This window comes from Canis lupus, chromosome 1 (assembly GCF_011100685.1).
Source record: "Canis lupus familiaris isolate Mischka breed German Shepherd chromosome 1, alternate assembly UU_Cfam_GSD_1.0, whole genome shotgun sequence".
NCBI classification, from domain to species: Eukaryota; Metazoa; Chordata; class Mammalia; order Carnivora; family Canidae; genus Canis; species Canis lupus.
Window position 1 is genome coordinate 96,851,261 of NC_049222.1, and position 20,569 is coordinate 96,871,829.

The following is a 20,569-nucleotide window of genomic DNA, read 5'->3' on the forward strand; positions in this document are numbered from 1 at the left end:
AAACAAACAAACAAAAAAAACCCAACTGTGAGGTGAGCTATTGAGCAGCTTCTAAACTACAAGCAGTGGAAACACTTCTATTGAGTTATGTTTAAGAATCTGTTTTTATTCAATGTCATTGTAGGCATTCCTCATTATTATTTCTTTTCCCTTTCTCAAATATTGTGTTGTATGTCATGAGAAAATGACTTTCTGAGGAACTGACATGCAAGTCTTTTCCAGACCCGGCAGAGAGTTTTTTCAAATTTATGGTTATAATTATTGGAATTCTTTCTGAGGGTTTGTAGACTCAGACGCATGCTGATGTGCCAAATGGAGCTATATTTTTTTTGTGAGAGGGATCTACTGTTTTGTTCCCCTCTATTCCATTTTTCCTTCTCCTGGTAAATAGGATTCACCCCAGAGGTGGGTGTGGGCTGTGTGAGGCCAGCTGTGACCTTCCTGGGACTTTACCAGCTTTCCTGGGGAGGGAGGAGACTGGTTTCTCTCTGGGTTCAAGTCTAAGATGAGGGAGCAGGGGGCCGCGGTCCTTCCTGAGGGTGAAATCCTTCTGGAAACAGTGGATTTGGGGAGATACAGAGGCTTCAGTGAAAGCCTGAGACTCTGGACCTTTCCACTTGCTGGCATGCACGAGTCGTCCTTGCTTATGGTACTACTGGGTGATAATACCCTCCTTTAATTTCAGAACATTTGCATTGGATGTCTGTCCTCCAGATGCCCTCATCAGCTTGGAAACCCAGTGACTGTCGGGGAAGACCCCACCCAGATCTTTGGGGTGCATATTCCTTCTAGTTTCCCTATTCCCACCCAATGAGGGATTATTATTAGGAACAGATCATGGGTCCCAGACACAGGGTACCTGCTGAATGCTGGGTGCTGGGTGCATGCTCACACCAATATCCCAAGGCCATCCTATGGGAAAACGTCATCATTCCCCACTTTCTGGAGGTACAGGTGTAGGCAAGCAGCACTTCTAGGAGGTTCCCTGCCTCCAACCCAGGTGGCGGAGTGCCACAGCCTGCACTCTCATTCTCCTCTCTGGCCCAGCCATACTTGGGCTGGCACTACCTCCTGGGGGGCTGCACAGGAGAGGGGTACAGCACAGAGATCATGAGCAATCCTCACTCGTCTTCACTGGACGTGTCCTCCTGTGTGGTGGAGACCAAACCACTGTTGGCACTGGGGCACCTGGTTTGTTTCTACAGCTTGCTTCTTCACGAGATAGAATTTGAAATCTCTTCCTACGTTACACCTGGAAAATGAATAAAATTAGATTTTTGGAACCTCAGACCAACCAAACGTGCTTTTTGTGGTAAACTATTGAATAGTTACTGCTGCCTTACAGAATGAAAGACTTATAATTTTCTGTATGCTCAGTATCACCAGGAACTGACAGAAAGAAGTGATTTCCCCCAATGGTCTCATAGCATCAGAAAGGCTGATATGCCCTGTGATGCTCACCACATAACCTTCACTTTCCCTACACTCCTGATATAGAGGAACGAGAAGCTTTAGAAATGATAGCTATTCATTTATAAATCTGATTTTTTTCTTTTTAATTTCTGGGTTCTTTGTTTTCAGTCCCAAAGATAAAAATTCATTTTGCCAAATGGTCAGACTACTGGCTCTGCTTTTCATTAGCTGTGTGACCTTAACAAAATTCTTGAACCACTCTGAGCTTGTGTTTCTTCAGCCATAAATATGGAGATAAGAAAGCATCACACTGTATGGTTGTTGTGGAATTAAAGGGTGATGTCAACACAGAATAACCAGCGCTGGTGTATTAGTGATAGATAGAAACTGCTGTCACTATTTGTGTTATTAGCTCTGCGGGTTTATGCCGGAAGACCCTCACCTCTGGGCTCAAGCATGCTCCTCTGAACCCTCCATCATTTCTTTGTGGATCACAGCTGACCACAGTGCTGATCACAGCTGTGTGTGAAGTAGGGGAGAGCCTGGGAGTGATAGATGGTTTGCTTTGCCCTCTGAGCTGTCAGGGTGACAGTGAGATAGAAAGGGACACACAGAGGATAGAGTGCGCTACTTAAGGTCTGCAAGCTAGTCCTGAAGATAGAGGAGTGCTCCTGGAGGGTGTGTAGGGGCTCAGTTGCTCCTGGTGGGGCTGTGAAGTTGTATTTTTATACTCATTTAATGACATGAAGGATATACTGCTACACGAACATCATGAATACCCACCAGTTGGTGGACTTGGTGCCATGTAAATAGCAGGTGGACTCTTGGGTATCAGCTAACAAGGTGATTTTGTTGGTTTGAAGTCCGTGGAGAGGGTCTTCAGCAGCTGGGTGCACAACACAGTATTACACATCTCAAAACTTATCAAAGTACTAACAGGAGTGGTAAGTGATGAACAGAGGGGAGTCATCTGAGACATTCCCACTGCAAACTCCTTCTGTATGGCCGACTAATCATTTTCAGCTCCTACTACTGGGGACTCAGAAGCCATACCACATCCACGAGAATGGACGGGCAGCTTATGGACTGCAGAAGTTGGCTAGGAGAAAGCCACAGCGTCTCAGAAAGAATGAGGAGACCATGTGAAAGACTTGAAGCCAATGAATTCAAAGATCTGGGTGATAAAATGATGAAAACTAGCTCAAGCAATAAAATATCTTAAGAGAAATTGTAGACATAGTCCAGGAACTCTCCCCAAAATGCATCACACCCCATTTAAAGAGTGAGATCCATGACCTCCGAAGGAAAGAGCTGTGTCCCGATCAACTCAGTTGAGTAAATTTGCTGAATGACAATAATTAATCTGTGCCACATGAGAAAATGGTACCACCTCACCTGAGCATGTCAAAAAGACATAAATACATGACGATCAGAGTGGCGTTCTGAAGGGTCCACTCGATCCAGCACTTCTCCCCAACCTGATGAGTTTAATGTAATCCTAATAAAAATTACATCAATATTTTTATGGAACCTGACAAGCTCATTTCAAGGTTCACATGAAGGAGAAAATATAGAGGACCAGCTAAATAAATGACAGGGAAAAAATGAGGGGTACTTGCTCAGCAGCTATCATAACACACCATGAAATGTATAAAGAAATAAAAGTGTAAAAATATGGATAAGAATCAATGAATAATTCAGGGAACCAAATAGAGAACTCATACACATGTGCGCGCACACACACATGCAGACACACACGCAGCACATGCATGTATATATGCACATATGGATGTCACGGTGTCTCAGCGTAGTGATGAACATACCGAAGGGGATGGAGGTGTACACCTGTCACCCCCTCACTTATTCTTAATGGAGACTATGATACTGGGGGACGGCAGTGGCACATCCTCATGTACTTCTAAGTTTTTGAATCTTTCGTACTTTCCACATTGAGCAAGGTAAACATAATTATATTTAAGGAAAAAGTGAGTTTATTTAGGAATAGCAGAGGAAGCACAATTCGGGACCTGCAAGGTATGGTGAACCACGGGCAGGTCTGAAGAGACAAGGGGAAGGTCGGCTGTTCCTAAGGTCAGGGTTTTGAACAAAAGTTCATGGGAGAAGAACAGGTGTTGGAGGTTGTGGTGGTGAAAGGTGGTGAACGTGTTGTTGCTGGGGCAGGGAGGGATCATCATTCCTTTTCCTAAAATCAGGACATAAATTTCCTGTATGAGTAAGGTCCTCCCTTGTGGAAGTAACTCTTCCCTCTTCCTGATGTTTGTCCAGGGACAGCCAAAGGTATGAGCATGAGAACGTCCCCTTCAGGGCTTCCTGACCCTATTTTCAATGAATTGTCTTTATTTTCATAATCTTGAGAAATATTTTTAATGAATGATATAATTTTAAATGATTTATTTTTATTTTTAATTTTTTTAAAGGTTGTATTTATTTATGCATGAGAGACACAGAGAGAGAGGCAGAGACACAGGCAGAAGGAGAAGCAGGCTCCCTTTGGGACTCTATCCCAGGTCCCCGGGGTCACACCCTGAGTTGAAGGCAGATGCTCAACCACTGAGCCACCCAGGGGTCCCTAAATTTTTTTTTAAGCTTTCTGAGGTTTTCTGTTTTATTTTGTTTGTTTGACTGTTCCATTCATTGCATAAAATGGAGGAAAGAATTTCAAGAGCAAAGGTTTTCCCTAGCCTGGACTGTGTTGGAATCCTGTGTAGCCCAGTTTCTAGCCTGGGGTGCTGTGTGATTTCATCTCTCGTGGTCTCAGGCTCCTCTTCTGTAAAACAGGACTAAGAATCCTGTAGGGTCTGTGAGGAAGGTTACTGGAAGTGAGATGCACGATGCACTCAGCCTAGATGATTAATGAAGCCCTGTGAGTTGCTGGTATGATCCACGCAAGGGGGAGAAAGACATGTGTGGCCAGAAGGTCCGAGAGTTTGTGGGGTAGTGTTCAAAGAAGTCTGGGAAATGAATCATTTGTAAAATGATTCTTGGAGGCAATGGGAAGCTTTGGACTATTTCTATGCGGTGAAAGCCTGCCATCAGATCTGTCCTTTTCGTAGGTTCCCCCAGCACATTCCAGTCCAGCAATATTATTTATGCCATTGCACAGTTCAATTCTGTGCTCCATAATTAAAACTATTGTGTGCTGTCTGCTGGAAACCTTAGTTAACGGGTGACACGGGCATATATCATGCACTGCATCGTGTGTAAAATAATAAACATTTTTGAAAGCCTGTTAAGTATCACCGTGGCCCTCTTCGCTCCCAAGAACGCACTTTGTGACTCAGTGAGTCTGTTCAGAGGAGCTGGGTTTTGCAGCCCATCCGAGTGCTGCACGTGGTCGCTGGTCTTAGGCAGGTGCAGGCCACACACCCTACATGTCAGCTGTGGGGAAAGAACCAGGCAGCCTGGAAAAATCCCAGGAATTCAAGTTTGTGATCCTGAGTCTTTAAGTTGTATATTTGCTTCGCACTTTGTTATTCTACTTTCTGTTTTGATACTCTTATTATCCTGTTGATTATCTTGAGAAGAATTTTATACCAACATGCCAAATAAGGATGAATAAATATTTAATTTAGATACACAAGCACAGACATAGGTTTCTGAATAGACATTATAATCAAGGGTAATGAAATTGCTTTGCATTATCGGAAAGTTTTAAAGAATGTTACGTTCAGGGCTTTTGACAGTAAATAATTTTAAATTATGTGTGTCTTTGGCCCCTGAAGGCAGCATCAAGGCTTTAAAGAGGCAACATTACCAACCTGTCTCATTTTCATTTAACTCTAAATAAACACGTAGAAGTCTTATGACATGGAGGGTATTATTATACAAGGCTGTTTGTTCTAAGTGACTTTTGTTCCCTCGGCCTTTGACATTTTAATCTTTCCAAAACATTTATGGAATAGGCATAGGAAAACAACTCCCTTTTATAATCCTAGGGAGAGAGAAAAATGTTCTGAACAAAATCTTGATGTAATGGGTATTTGCCCACAGAAGGTAAATAAACTTAGAGATATTAATGTTACTATCGAACAAAGAGAACAGATACAGGGAAGCAGGAGTGCTTTGCTCATAGTTTTGATGCTAAGATAAGAGAAAGGAAAAAAAAAAACTAAAAAAGAAAAACACCAAAAAAAAAAAAAAAAGGCAAAACCAACCAATTGTTTTTAAGAGAAGTGAGGGATGGTAAGGCGTATAATTCATACACTGATGTTGGATGACTCAATATTTAATCTTGACTCAGTATTAGAAATGTTTTTTCAAGATTCGAAGCTCTGCTTTTCTGAGATAAATCATGGTTTTATGTCTGAAATCATCACATAGGTGGCTGGTTACATAGAGTCCTGGAAAAAAGAGATTGCTTTTGCCCAGGCAAGAATGAGGATGCAGCCTTAGTTTAAATTTGGGGAAATTTAATGAAATCAAATGATATGCAAAATAGTCTACTGAGTTCAATCAATGGAGCTTTCCCTTTCTGCGAAGTACTGGTCCATTGTGTGCAGCAAACGTTAATGGTCATTGGTCATATGATTTTTAAAGTGTTTATTACAATTCCTGATGATTTGTTTTCTTAGTCTTATTATTAATGCACCCTAATCAGAGATATTTAAATATCTCATGGGACGCTTGTTAGTTTATATGTAATATGCAGCATTTTGAAGAAAAACCCGGAGCATGACCACCCCACTGGTCCTCACTCCCCACTTCTGCTCCTGTCACTAACCCCCAGGAGAGGAGCCACCTCCACCCCCATGGAGCAGGTGTGCACTGGTTTTAGACTTTTTCTCACTTGGTGATTATGGCCTCTGCTTTAGGAAGGAGAGTACACAGGCCGAGTGCTGGAAGAAGAGGCCATACAGTCTGTCACTCTGGACTCAGGCCCAGGGTCAGATGGGAGACCATGTGTGTGTGTCATAGTAAGTCATTGCTGTGTCCCCGCCCCCACCTCTTTCTCAACCTAGAGAATCCTCGGGGTGCCCAACTTTCCCTGCATCAATGGGGAGGGTCTCTTGGCCAGCCTCCCGGCAGTCGTGAGGTGAGGGGACTTTGGTGAGGGGCCCTGTGCTCTGTCCTGATGAAGGTGGAGGCCAGGAGCAGAGGAGCAGACTGCTCTGGACATTCTCAGATCACGTCTATTCCACCACTCTCTCCATCCAGCTCTGTGTCCCAGAGCCAAAGGCACAAACCCCATCATCAGGGTCCCTGGGCTCTGGCTCCCACCATGTGTTCACCTGGTTGGAAAGGGGCCAGAGGGACACTGGGGCAGAGGAGAGAGACCAGAGATGTGATTCCTCTGGAAATTTCTCTGAAGAGATGCTGCTAAAGAGAAAAGGATTCGGGCACTTGTGATCATGGGAAGGGAGACTTTATTGAGGACTATTGTCCTGAACAGGTGCCAGGAGCACTGCCCAGAGAGGGGCAGGGAGGGACTGGACTCAACTCCTAATGCAGCCAGAAGGAGCGGGATTTATGGCCACAGAGCAGATGTGGGGTCAGTGGACTGAAATGGACCCCTGGAGGGGACACCTGGGCTGGGGGCATTCTTGCTAACCTGGCCTGCCTGTCCACCTCTTGGCCAAACACAGAGTCTTGGGCAGTGACCGCTGGGGCCTCTCTTCCCGCTGCTTCCTGCTCTCCACACTTGCCCCTGAGGCCTGCGATTGGGGAGGCTCCCCACCACCGCACAACCCTTCACTTTGATGCATCTGTGCGAATAGCTGTACTGTACACGTGCAGTAAGGTATTTGTGGAATAAATCAATTTAAAAAATAGATTTGATTTTCATTTACATGGAAGGGTCATACTGTATGTTCTGCGCTTTTTTCTTCCTTTGAGAATATAGCTTAGAAAAGTTTCCTTATATGGACAAAGCTAACTTATATTATTTTTAATGGGATACAGTAATCATTATATAATTTTACCAGAATTTAAAAGAATTTTACTATAACTTTAAAAATTATATAGTTCTCTATTATCAATTTGTCTTCAATTTCATTTTAATGTTGGATTAACGACTTAATGAAAAAAACTTGAATTTAGACCTTGTCAAATCTACCCAATAAGGTGAATTTCTATCTGTGAAATTGGTGTCTGAAAGTATGCGTATACATAAAAATGTGATAGCATTGCTTCATTTCTTTTTAGAAAATTAAGGTCTCATTGAAAGTACTTCAAAGAGCCTGGTTTCCCCAATATTTTTTTTAAATAAAGATATAATTTATTCATAAGAGAGAGAGAGCCCACAAGTGGGGTGAAGGACAGAGGGAGATGGAGAAGCAGACTCCACTTTCCCCCGAGTAGGGAGCCCGACACGGGGCTCAATCCCAGGACCCTGGGATCATGACCTGAGCTGAAGGCGGACACTTCACCCACTGAGCCACCCAGGAGCCCCTATTTCTTTTAATTTAAAAATCAGTAATATTAAGCATGTTTGCAATGTGCAAACATCACCACTACTAATTTGAGAACATTTTATTGCCCCATGGAAACCCCATGCCCAATAGGCACTCATGCCTCATTTTCCCTCCCTCTGCCTCTGGCTCTGGGTATCCTCTTCTGGATATTTTGTATAAATTCACTTAGCATGATGCTTCCAAGTTTCATCCATGGTTTCTACACATATCAGTACTTTGTTTCTTTTATGGCTGAATAACATTCCATTATTTGACTATTCCACATGGTGTTTATCTGTTCATCAGTGGATGGGCATCCAGTGGCTTCCATCTCTTGGCTGTTGGGAACAGAGCTTCTGTGAACAGGGATGTGCCAGTTTTTGTTGGAACACCCGTTTTCAATCATGGTGGGGATATACCCGGGAGTAGAATCCCTTGGTTGTATGATAACCCTGTGTTTATCTTACTGAGAAACCATCACACTTGCCAATTGAGGACTTGCTTCTACCTTCTTTCCTTTGACAGATAGCAAGGGTCTGGGCAGATGGTCCTGTGAGCCTGCTGGAACAGAGGAGCCTGGGAGCCTGGGAGTGTGGCTCCTACAAACCTGCTTCCCCTGTGTTTCTTGGTCTACCAGGAGGCTGGCCAGGAGCACTTCCTTACCGCGGAGGTCAGGCAGGCTGCCTTGCCATCCTTAGGTTATCACTGCAGGCCATTTGTCATTATATGACCACTCTTGCTCCCATGTGACCCTGTGCAAGGGCTGGAGTGCTGGCACCTTAGACACCCTGGCTTTCCGTGCCTGTGGACAGAAGCTGAGGAGGGCTTGTTTCCTATCAGATGAATCTGGTAAGCGTGGTGCAGCCTTGGATGTGACATGTTTTACCCTTTATCTTATTTTTTAACTTTTGTTCTCATTATTTGCTTATTTTTGTTTCTTTCTTTGTAAACAAACAAATAAACAATTTAGAAGTTTTGAATTGTAGGGCACCTGGGTGGCTCAGCAGTTGAGCTTCTGCCTTCGGCTCAGGTCATGATCCTAGGGTCCCTGTATTGAGTCCCGAATTGGGCTCCCCGCAGGGAGCCAGCTTCTCCCTCTGCCTGTGTCTCTGCCCCTCACTGTGACTCTCATGAATAAATAAATAAAATCTTTTTAAAGAAAGAAGTTTTGAATTGTATTGAAGGGTTAATGTTTTCTTTTCACTCAACTAATGAGGAAGCTGTAAGCCACCTACATGTTTTGAGAACGTTCTCCGGAGCAGTTTTAGCACATCTTGCAAAACTTTATGGGCTTTATTTTCTTTATAATTGTTTTCTAGACTTTGATCTCTTCCTCGACTCACCAGCTATTTATATATTTGAAACATTTCCAGACATTTTTTATTCGCTCTTTTTGGGACGGCTTTCCACTTACCTCACACGATGATCAGAGAATGTACTTTGCAAGTTTGACATTTCCTTCCTTTGACTCTATTGGAATCTCTGTGGTCTGGAGGGTTCCATTTTGTCATGTTTCATGGCGCTGGAGTCATGCTCACTATTTTATTCAGAACACCTGTCTTCTCACTCACATCTGTCAATCCGACACATGGGCTGACCATCAAGGCTTCCCAACCTGATCACTGTTGTTTTCCCATCAATCTCCCCTTTGCTCTTGACCCCGAAGAGTAGTGTGTGGCTTTTTTTTTTTTCTTTAACCGAATGCAACGTTTGCCATGATTCCCTGCCCATCTTGTCTTGTTTCACAAGCCTTGCCGTGACTCCAAGCTCGTCAGACATGAATATCGACAGCCTACTTCTTCTTTGTTGGGACTTTTCTATGATGTATTTGTGCATCCTTTTACTTATGATGAGAACTAGCAGTGAGGAACAATGTAGAGCTGGCTATCAGTTTTTTCCACCTGTTGTATCAACTGGGTTCATTCTACTCGCATCCATGTACATGTACATTGTACACCAGGAAAAAGCTTCATGAACAGCTGTGACTTGTTAGCACCACTTGCTCCTTATTGATCTGGTATCTTCCTGGCATCCTGGATCTTTCCCTTCTGTCCCAATAAGTCCCCTTTCTCATGCAGAAAACCTCGATGACTTCCAGATTTTCCCCATGTCGCACACATATGGATATGGGCATTCACCCCGTCTGCCTCTGGGTCTGGATGTGTGAGAATCTGCGTCTGAGTCTGTGTCTGAGCTTGGGTCTGTATTTACATCCCTGGTCCCCACCCCACATCCCTTGACATCACTATATGGCTGGTCCCCTGTATGCCTCCTGGATCTGTGGGTTGGAAACTCCATGTTCCCCTAGCTTTTCCTCTTTAATTTATTGAGTTCTTAGGAGATTTAAATGGCTTTTAAAATTTGTAAAAATCATATTCACATTTTCCCAATGGTTTTGAACTGGGGGGTTGATCTGAATAATCTATTCTACCTCCATTGCAAACTAGAAGCTCTGCTGTAGAGCTTATCTTCATTCTATATTAATTTTTGTAAGACTGGCATGTTTATGAAAACAAATATTTTCATCCTTTTCACTTGTTCATTTCTTATTTTGTGTCCTCTGTAACATGAGGTAGCTTCTTTTATATATAGGCCTCGTGGCATTCTTGTTAAGTGTATTCTTATATAAAGATTTTGTTGTTCTTGTGAACATAATGTGCATATTCATTTCTTTTTCTAGTTGTTTATTGGGAGATTTAAAAAAGCCTTATTGATTTTCATATATGCCTAGCCAGTGCACTACATTTGTAACTTTTGCCTAGAGTGTGTCTTGGCTTATCTCGGAGGCTCTTGTGTCATCAGCAAAGAGAAATAAGTTGAGCTCTTATACTCCAATGTTTGCATCGGCTGTAAAATGTTCTTACATTCAGAACTGATCAGACCATGTTGAACACAAATGGGCACAGAGTGTGTATAAGTCAGTTGTCCTGTTTTTATTTAATTTGGGGATAAAATCTATGTCATTGTGATATTGATGGTTTGCTTCTCTTCTCGGTGCTAGTATTGTGGTTAGGATTTTTAGATGTACTTTCATATTTATTTTCTGCATCTGAGACTAGAGTCATGCCAGCCACAGAGAATAGACCTGAAACCTTCCCTTGCCTGTGTCTCGTCTGTGAAAGCATCCACAGGGTGAGCAAACACAGTGCGGTCCCCTTGGCCCATCCTTTGGTTAAACATTGCTCTTTCCTCTTTCTTCTGTGAAAACTGGTCTTTGTCTTCAGTCAATTTAGGTGTTTTATGTTTCGCTAAAAAAATCACTTCTTTCCTCAAAGTACTTAAATGTGTGGCATCACTTTGCCTGTAGAATTCACCACTGGCTCCATTGATCACCTTCATTCAAGGTAAGGCCTCCTGCATCACCCCTAACCTTGCATGTCCTCTGGTAACTTTCCTTTGTCTTAATCGAGACAGTAGAGTTCATCTTTCCTGTTTGACTTTATCATTTATCTTCTTTTTATAGAAGAGATTTTCCCATTTTACAATATTGACGTGCCCTGTCTTTGGTCTCTAATATATCCTGTGGTCTTAAGCTTCCTCCTCGTCTATCTTTTGTTATTTGCCCTCCCGTTGCTATTTTAGAGTTGTTTTATGTAGGAACATGTATACGTGTGGGTCTCTCTGTTAGTAATGTGGAAGTCATAGATTCTGTTTTTGGGTTTTGTAGTGGTTCTTTTTATAATTCTCTCTATCACACGTAGCCCTCCGTTTCTGGATTTAGAACTCTTGCGGAGCATCTGTCGGCTATTATGACTAAGAGAAAATCACCACTCTCCCACTTCCTCTCTCTTCCTTCCACCTCCAGACTTTTTCTTGGTTTTATTCTTATTTTAGTCCCTCTGGTGGTTCCCCTCACAGCTCCCAGCACAACACAGAGGCTCGTCGTCTTGGCTTGCCCACCCCGTGCTGTGACAGAGGAGGAAAGTAGAGCCTTCCATTCCTGCCCTGATTCTTATTGGTTTTAGAGCGGATTTTACTTTCTTGAGGTTCATAAACTGTGCCTGCTAGAACCAGGTTGCCGTGGGAAACTTTACATTTTCTGTCCTGTGTCTTTCTTCTTGCTATCACTCCCACTCCCAGCACTTCCATCCTCCCTTGAACATCCAGACTGGAGCATCTTTTTGCAAACAACAGGCAGTGATAATATACTCCTGAATTGCTTCCTGTTTGAGGAATCCTACCTCATGACTTATCCCAAAGTCACAGCTTGCCTGCATCTGATGGCCTTGGTCCCCATTTCTTCCCTACACCTGGACCGTGCAACATGGGAGCTGGGGGGAGGGTTCTCAGGGTAGGTAGATGTCTTGTCTCTACCTTTGTCAGGCACCTCATTTGCCCTAAGGGGACATCTGAGGAATGACGGTTTTACAAGGGTACTTGGAAACTTAACCAGTCCCTATGTCTTTGTAGATCCTTCTGGGCCAGTTGTTGAGGATCACGCCTTTGCAGATTGTTCTTCCTCGGATTCAGATCAATGCTGGTCTGTTCCATCTTGGCATGCATGACCTCTTGTGTCTACATAGCCACAGCACATGAACGCCCATGGTCTTAGTTTGAGATGTGCCTGCCGTCCATTGGCGTCATCCCCCTCAATTGCATTTGTCTTCTTGCCTTTTCCCGTCTACGTTCATGCATAAGGACTTGAACCTTTTCTCTTCACAGGTAACTTGGCTTTACAGCAAATCTATTATATCCCTTGCTGTTCCATTTTTGAAATTTATATCCAGGATGTTTTGAAACAAAATTCTGATTTGAGTTGCTCCTTTTCTTCTGGAATAGAGCTTTACATGTACAATTTTATATTAGAATTCTATCTTCTGTGCTCGCTTCAGCAGCACATATACTAAAAAAAAAAGAATTCTATCTTCTTTCTTACCTCTGTTCTTTTTTTTTCTTCTAAAAAATCATTGAACCATTCATTTCTTTAGTTTGTACTATATTTGTATAAATACCTAATTATTTTTTTCTTATTGTATTGCTTGTGCTTTAAGTGGGCAGTTTTCTGGATCATCTTTCTGCCTTGATGCAATGTGAATGGATTCTCTTTGATACCTTCCCTACCCCTCTGAGACCTGGCTCTGCATCTAGGCTAGGGCTAGGGCTTCTCTGAGGCATTACTGGGCTCCTGTGGGTTTCCTGCATTAGGAGGGAGGTATGGACGGCCTAGGCTGTGTTGTTTTTTCCAGCTTCCTTCAGCCTGTCAGGGTGCAGGATAACCTTGAGTGCTCTCTCCCGATCTGGGTACCTCTGCCTGCTGACAGTTCCTCTTCCTCAGTTTTGGCTGTCTTTGGGGCAGAGAGGCCACTGGCTTGTTTATCTACTCAGTTCTTCTGCCTCTGTACAACACATGCTCAGACACCTGGAACAGAAGACTGAGAAGCCACAGGAAAGCAGGTTTGGGGCCCCAACAGAAAGCCCACAAGGTAGAGGGGCTTTCCTTGGTTCTTTCCCAGCCCACTCTCCCTTTTTCTACTAACTGAGATATTTTCCTATATATTCTCTCTTTGACCAATTGCTCCTTAATTTTTGGAGTGAACTACCATTGCTTCGTGACCTTTCTGCTTTTATTCCTTTGCTCTGAGGGAAAATGGAAATGTTTGGGGGAAGTTCTCCCTTGCAGACATTTTCTAGTGGTTTCTCAGCCCTACTCAAACTGTGCTTGCTTGGCCTCTCTCAAGATGACTCCCCCAGTTATGGTCATAAGCTCCCTCTGTCCCATTCTCTCCAAACATGGGGCCCAGACCCTGTGGTAAGTCATCATGCCAACCTGACAGGGTTCCTGGGAATTTCTTTTTTTTTTTTTAATTTTTTTAATTTATTTATGATAGTCACAGAGAGAGAAAGAGAGAGAGGCAGAGACATAGGCAGAGGGAGAAGCAGGCTCCACGCACCGGAGAAGCAGGCTCCATGCACTGGGAGCCTGATGTGGGATTCGATCCCAGGTCTCCAGGATCGCGCCCTGGGCCAAAGGCAGGCGCCAAACCGCTGCGCCACCCAGGGATCCCCATATTTCTATTGTTCTCTGTGATGGGGCAGCTGCCCTTTCCTTGTGCCACATGGTGGTTGTTGGCATCAACTTTATTTTTGCTTACTTGCCATTCTACACTTCAGGTTTCCTGGTATTGAGTACCTCACTTCATTATGTCATCTTCAACTGGAAGTCCCCAAATTTGACTCTCAGAATGTCATAAGAAGATGGACTCTTGGCACCATGAATGGAGGCATCTGGATACTGTGCCATCCACCAGTTTCCATCGCTGGAGTTTATCTGCGAGGACTCGCAAAACACACAAATGGATATCACTGCACACAGCACACCTGTCAGAAGTATGCATGATTTGGGAAAGACTATTAAATTGGGGTATTAGTCACACATTATTGTTTTCTTATTTGAACCTGAAATAATCAAGGTTGTTAGGTGTCAAAAGATAAAAATGCTTACATGATGCATTTTAAGAGAAAATTAATAAAATTGGAGAACTCTTTAAATGGGTAAGCATGGCAGTGCATGTTCTGGAAACCATGCTTTAGAAGACACAGAAGTCACCAGCCCAGATGCCCGGAAAGGTCATTAGATGAATTGACATTTGTAAAGTGGCCAAAGCAGTAGGCCCAGGGGCTGTGATGAGCTGTGGTGCATGTGGCACCCTTAGAAAATGCACGGGAAGATCAATTGTAGTCATTGGCGTGGGTGGCTGTTGGCAAAGACACCCTTTATGCCCTGGGCTAGAGAAGATGCTCAGGCTCCCGCAATCCTTTGCCTGGTGGTTTTGATAATGCTTGTAACACAATGTTGTGTGACCAGCTATATTACGGTATCATATGCAATGCATGCACATTTAATATAATCTATAATGTTATATATACAATGCACATAAACACAAATGTATTCCTTCCTCCCCATAAATCATTCCTTTAGGCTTTGTATGTGTTCATTCATTTACAATCAATAGCTAGTTTTCCAGCTGCTCCTGTGAAGAAGTTTTGTTTTTCCCCTTTGTTTTAAAGACACAATTGGGGATAGTTTATGGTTTGGGGAATGACACATAAAGAAGCTCCTGGCTCTAGCTGCTGCTCTGCCACAGTCACTAATGAGATTGCTATTAGCCATTCCCTGTCCACCGAGATCCCCAGGTAGACTTTCACCAAAGGCTGTATTAACTGATGCACAAATAGATCTTAAACTACAAAATAATAATATTAATAATAATAATAAGAAGAAGAAGAAGTCTGGAGGGAAAGAAGAAAGGGTTTCCTTCTGGGATATTTGTTAAAATCTGGAAACCACTGAATTGCCATGTTGGCTTTTCCTTCTGCAGGCAAAATACAATGAAGCAGCTGTAGTTTATGGGGCATGCACAGTGAGCCTCGACTCTTCACACCAATCACTTTATTTAGTGCTTTGTTCATGCCAGATAGTGTGGCACTGGGGTCCTCCTTGCACATCAGGCCATGGAGATAAGTTCACACATCACTCTGAATCTGAGACTGGTGCGTCTCCAATCCCCAACTGTTTCTACCACTTCTTGGATCATTTCGATTAACAATGTGGGCTGATGAAGAATATAGCTAATATGTAGCAAAGCCAAGATTCGAATCCAGGAGTTGGACTCCAAATACTGTGATCGTGTGATACTGCCTAGCAATTTCTCATGAATTCCTTACCTAGTAGTGCCAGGCATCTTTCTTCAAGCCCAATCTCTGATGATGACAGTAATCACAATCACATAGATGGCAGTGGGTCTGGGCCTCTGGTTCCAAGCAACTTATTAGGTTATTTCTTGAAAATGTCTGCAGATGAAATGTGTCATTTTATTTTATTTTATTTTATTTTATTTTATTTTATTTTATTTATTTTTTGAGAGAAAGAGAGAGTATGTGAGTGGGGGTAGGTGAGTGGGGGAAGCGGCAGAGTGAGAAGGAAAGAGAGGATCTCAAGCAGCACAAAACCTGACACTGGGCTCAATGTCACAACCTGAAATCATGACCTGAGCCAAAATCAAGAGTTGGTCCTTTAACCAAATGAGCCACCCAGGCACCCCTGTGTTCATTTCTAATAAAATATATTTACATGGAAGATCTATCTACAAAGGATTTTGTTGAATGCCTGAACATGCAAAAGTTTCAGAAAAACTCTGAAACGTCCATTTGCTGTATTGTTTGAAAATATTCACATCTACGACACAAGGCACATACCCAGTGACTTCACACACCCTAAGTCTAGGTGGGTGAGTTGGAATCCATTAGGTTCATGGGACAGAGCGAGGACAGAACATATACACGTATGAACACAGACAGGAAGAGGTGGCTGGGCCACAGAACAGAACCCACTTGCCATGCACTGAATATTCGAGGTACATGGGACACTGACTATGCTTGGGAATGGGTGTCACCAACCAGCCACTCATTGGTGACACTTATTCTGTCCCCAGATGTCCTTTGCAAAGAATATAAATAGCATCTAGAGCTGCTCACTGGCCTATGTGGCAGTGCTGCTCTGGCCAGGTGATCTTGTCCTTGCGTTTCACCAGGGGGGCGAGTCTGTGCATTGGCTCCAGGAACCTTCCATCTGTTGGGTCGCTGGCTCAAACCTCAACTCTGGTCCCTGCTACCACACCATGTGGCCAGGAAGGCTGATGCTGGAGACAGACGAGGAGGGAGAAGGGAGAAGGGAAATGGTTCTTACAAACCCAGGAGGCAGTGAGGGGGGCCCCCTCCTGACTTGTACCCCACCCTCCGTGTTTGCCTGCCCCTTCTCACTCTCCTCGTACCTCACTGAATGATTTCCGGCGATCCGATAATCACGGACTTTGAACACTGTGATCTGGTCTATGAGACTTCTGTTCCGTGACTTCAGGAGAGGCTGTCCCTTGATATACTGAGAGGCTGCCATGGGAATTCCCGTCCCTGGAATTTCTTGCCCAGCAAACAGCATTATCTCTATATTCCTCAAATACCCCAAAATAGTTCTATTTCTAGCAAGCCTCCATGAATATTGGAGTTGGACTGTTGAATATAACCTCTCTCTCCCTGTACACAGACATTTATTGTTTTAGTTCAAAAAATATTTATTGAGCTTGCCATATGTATGAGGCACCATGCTGGATTCTGAAAACAAACATGACAGATTTCCCAGAGCTTAGGGTCAAATGGTGGAGAAAAATAAGACCTTCCCATAGTGCTCCAGAGAAACTCTAAATGCCCTTGTGAGAGTGTGGCCAGGCCCTCCCAGGCTCTGGCTCCCCTCTGCTCTTTACACACCTGCTGCCTCCCTGCCCCTACTTCCTGAGGCCCCCACCTGCTACCTGCCTGGTGTCCTGCTCCACGGACCTGGGCCTGGGATGCTTGCATGGCCTGCATTTGGATCCCTTGGGTCATGGGGGGCACAGGGTGGTGATCAAATGCCTCCACTCCAGAGGTCACTTCCTGACCACTGCAGACGAGACAACCTAGTTGAGTGTTTCCTATGTCCATTTGCCTGCTTGTCATTCTTCATGGAAACTTGATTCTCAGAAATGGTGGTGTTGTTCCACCTGGTAATTGGTTTCTGTCTGTCTTCTCTACAATGCACAGTACCTGTCATTGGGCAGGTGCTTTGTATTGCTTCCTGGGTGCTCCAGCCCTGGCTGGCCCAGTGACCGCCGTAACCAGGGCACATGGTGTGTGCTGGAGAAGTGAGTGCATGAATGAGGGCGTCAAGGTGTCACTTAGAAATGCACGTGGCTGCAAGCTCCAGAAAACAGTCCCAGAGACAGCAACAAATATGAGTTTATTCCTCCTGGTAATAGCTCAGAGAGGGGTTTCTGCAGCGTGCGATGGCCCAACCATGTGATTTCATTCAGCTTTTCTCTTTGACTCAGTGTGCATCCTGTTTTTTCTGGATGATAGAGCACTGCAGAGGTCGTGCCCATGACCTTCTGGTGTCTTCGAGCTGAACTCAGCTTGCCCACCCCCCTCAGGGATGCTGGGGCCCTTGTGGCCCAAAGAGGAGATCTCTTTGAATAGAAGAGGACAGGATGAAGGGAATGAGAAAGATTTGTTCCCAACCTTTGATAGGTTGAAACAGCATAATTTATGGGATGCAATTATGAAATACCTAGTCTTTTTACATCTATTTTCCAGAACCAGCTCTTCTCCTGCTTTTGATGAAAACTTGAGCAGGCCCATGAATTTGTTCTTTCTTGTGCACCACAAGGTCCTCTGATCAATAATTAAGCTGTCAGTAACATGGTACCCAAACACTCACCCCCTGCTGCTCACCAGACGGTCCAGGTTCTGGGAAAAGAGGCTGGGCTCCTTCTCTCTCTGCTAATTCAGAGCCTCTGCCTCTTTTGGAGATGGGGAGGAGTGAGGAGTGTGGGGGAAGCTTTACTTAATTGGTCCTGTCCTGATCTGGCCTCAGGCTCCCTGTGTCTGCAGAGCTTTTAAACTCACTTCTTCTCTAAAGAAGGTTTTGAATGGTTCTTCAAAGTGGCCTGTTTGCTGCATAACAAAACATCCCAAAGTAGAATGGCCTAAGCTCGCCACAATTTTATGCTATCTCGATGATTTTATGGGCCAGAAATTTGGGCCATTCTCAGCTTAGTGGTGTGGACTGGGGTCCTCCATCCCAGGTGACCTCGCCCCTGCTGCTCCTCCTGTGAGAGCTGCACCCACCAAAGCTCGGGTTCACTCCTCCCCAGTCCTGAGGCAGCAACGAGCTCTCTGCTGAGATCTGCCTGCCTTCCAGCTGCCCTCAAGGCAACCCGAGGACCACCACTGGCTCTCTCTTCCACCATATAGAGCACCTGGTCCAGAGGTAACACTCATGCTCCCATTGCATGCAGACACTTCCCACACTCTCGAGACCTTCTCTGACGATACCCCCGGGCTACAGGCAGACACGCACTGCCGGACATCCTTATGCTAGATGGAGAGTCATACCCTAGCTGTAGCTGGGGCGGGAGAAGGGGAGACTTCAACTCGGATCTGAATTCCTCCATTCCCTCCTTTCCCCCTCCACTCCCTGGCCACCTTCACAGGTGCAAGTGGTCAGCTCAGGATGGAAAATGTTGCTTGGACACTTTTACAGACCTTTCATGTGGATCCCTCAATAAAATATTGCCTTTTCTGCCTTCAACCCTCAACAAAACAGATAGGAAGATTCTTGTTCAGCTTCTATTTGTGTTTTTTAAATTGTGTGCATGATTGCTTCAGTAAAATTAGAACTATTAGGAAAAAGATATGGCTTTGGGGCGCAGTGATGATTTGGTTGACACAAGGACATTTAGGCTACAGGATATATCATGCTCCTTATAATGTCCTCAGCTGGCCCTTAGCACACAGGCCCGGTGGCACACCATGCATATGCCATAAACACTCCATTTGAGTTTACGTCTTAGCCTTTGCAGCAAGCTGTGCCTGATTTCATCATGATGCCTTAGCTTCGTGACCTGAGATCCCACCAATGACTTCATGCCTGGTCTCACCTTCATCACGTGCAAAACTGAAAAAATGATGTATGTTTCATATGGATTTAGTAAGACATACATGCGATATGATGTACTTGACACCTTCTTCTAACGGTGGCAATGCTAATGAGCAGTGATAGTGTTGGATCAACTTTTCACACACTGTCAATGAGACACCGCTATTAAAATCTCTCTCTGACAGTTGTCTTGCTTCCAGAGCTGCCATCCGTCATTCCACCGTGTTTCACGTGAGACCTCGTTGTCAACGCGATCACTTTGGAGAATTAATTGGTGTTCTTTGGAGAATTAATAGGTTGAGTTGCCCAATCTGTCCATCAAACTCCTTTCATTTATGTTTAGACTTTGTCATTTCAGAGAGAAGAGCTTGAGTAGAAACCGGTGTTGAGGGAGAGGACGCTGTTTCTGAATATTAAGGTAGCAAAATATAGTCCAATCTGCTTACTTTTCCAAACCTCCCAGCTGAAGACACCTCAAAAACATAATTCTGCAATATTGAGGTAACTTATCATTGTTGGATGTGATACAAGGATACCAAGAAGCATTTGATACTCATGCAATTAAAACAGCACTGATTTTGCCTCCAGTGGCGTTCAGTCCATCCAAGAGAACATGCTGGGTTCATGAAATGTGAAATCACATTGTAGTACGGACAATAAGCTCCCCAAGTCAAGAGTAAAATAGCCAGTCCGGTGTCAGTCTAGAGCCCTTCCCTGCAAGGGGAGATTGGGTGGCAAAAGTTCTGTGAGATCAGGTTATGAGCCATTCATTCATTTACCATTTTTCATTCACCTATCTGCTCATTCAGCTAAAAGTGATGGACACCAGCATGGCCTTCTGGCCAAGTCTTGGCTCTGAGCTAGACACACATGACCTTTATGCCGGCTCCTGCAAGCTCCTGTAGTTGTGTAGCTGTAGCAGGGGACAATTTACATTCTGAGCCTCAGTTTTCCTTTCTGTAAAGTAGGGGCACTAATTATCTGTGGTGTTGTTAAGAGGCTTGCATAATATTAGTGATTCTCATCTGAGGCAATGCTACCTCTGATGTGAAATTTGGAAATTTACTCTGCACCTGGAGAACAAGAAGTGGGTTTCTAGATACCCCACATCTGGAATCTTCAATGTCTACAATAAACATTCTTGTACCCCAGAAAACCATGCTATGCCTCAGCTTACTCTTGAATGTCCCAGCAAAAACAATGGAGCAGGAAAATTTGAATGAGGCAGAAAGCCTTGTTTTGTGCGTAGGTACAAGGGAAGAGTACACACTACTTTACT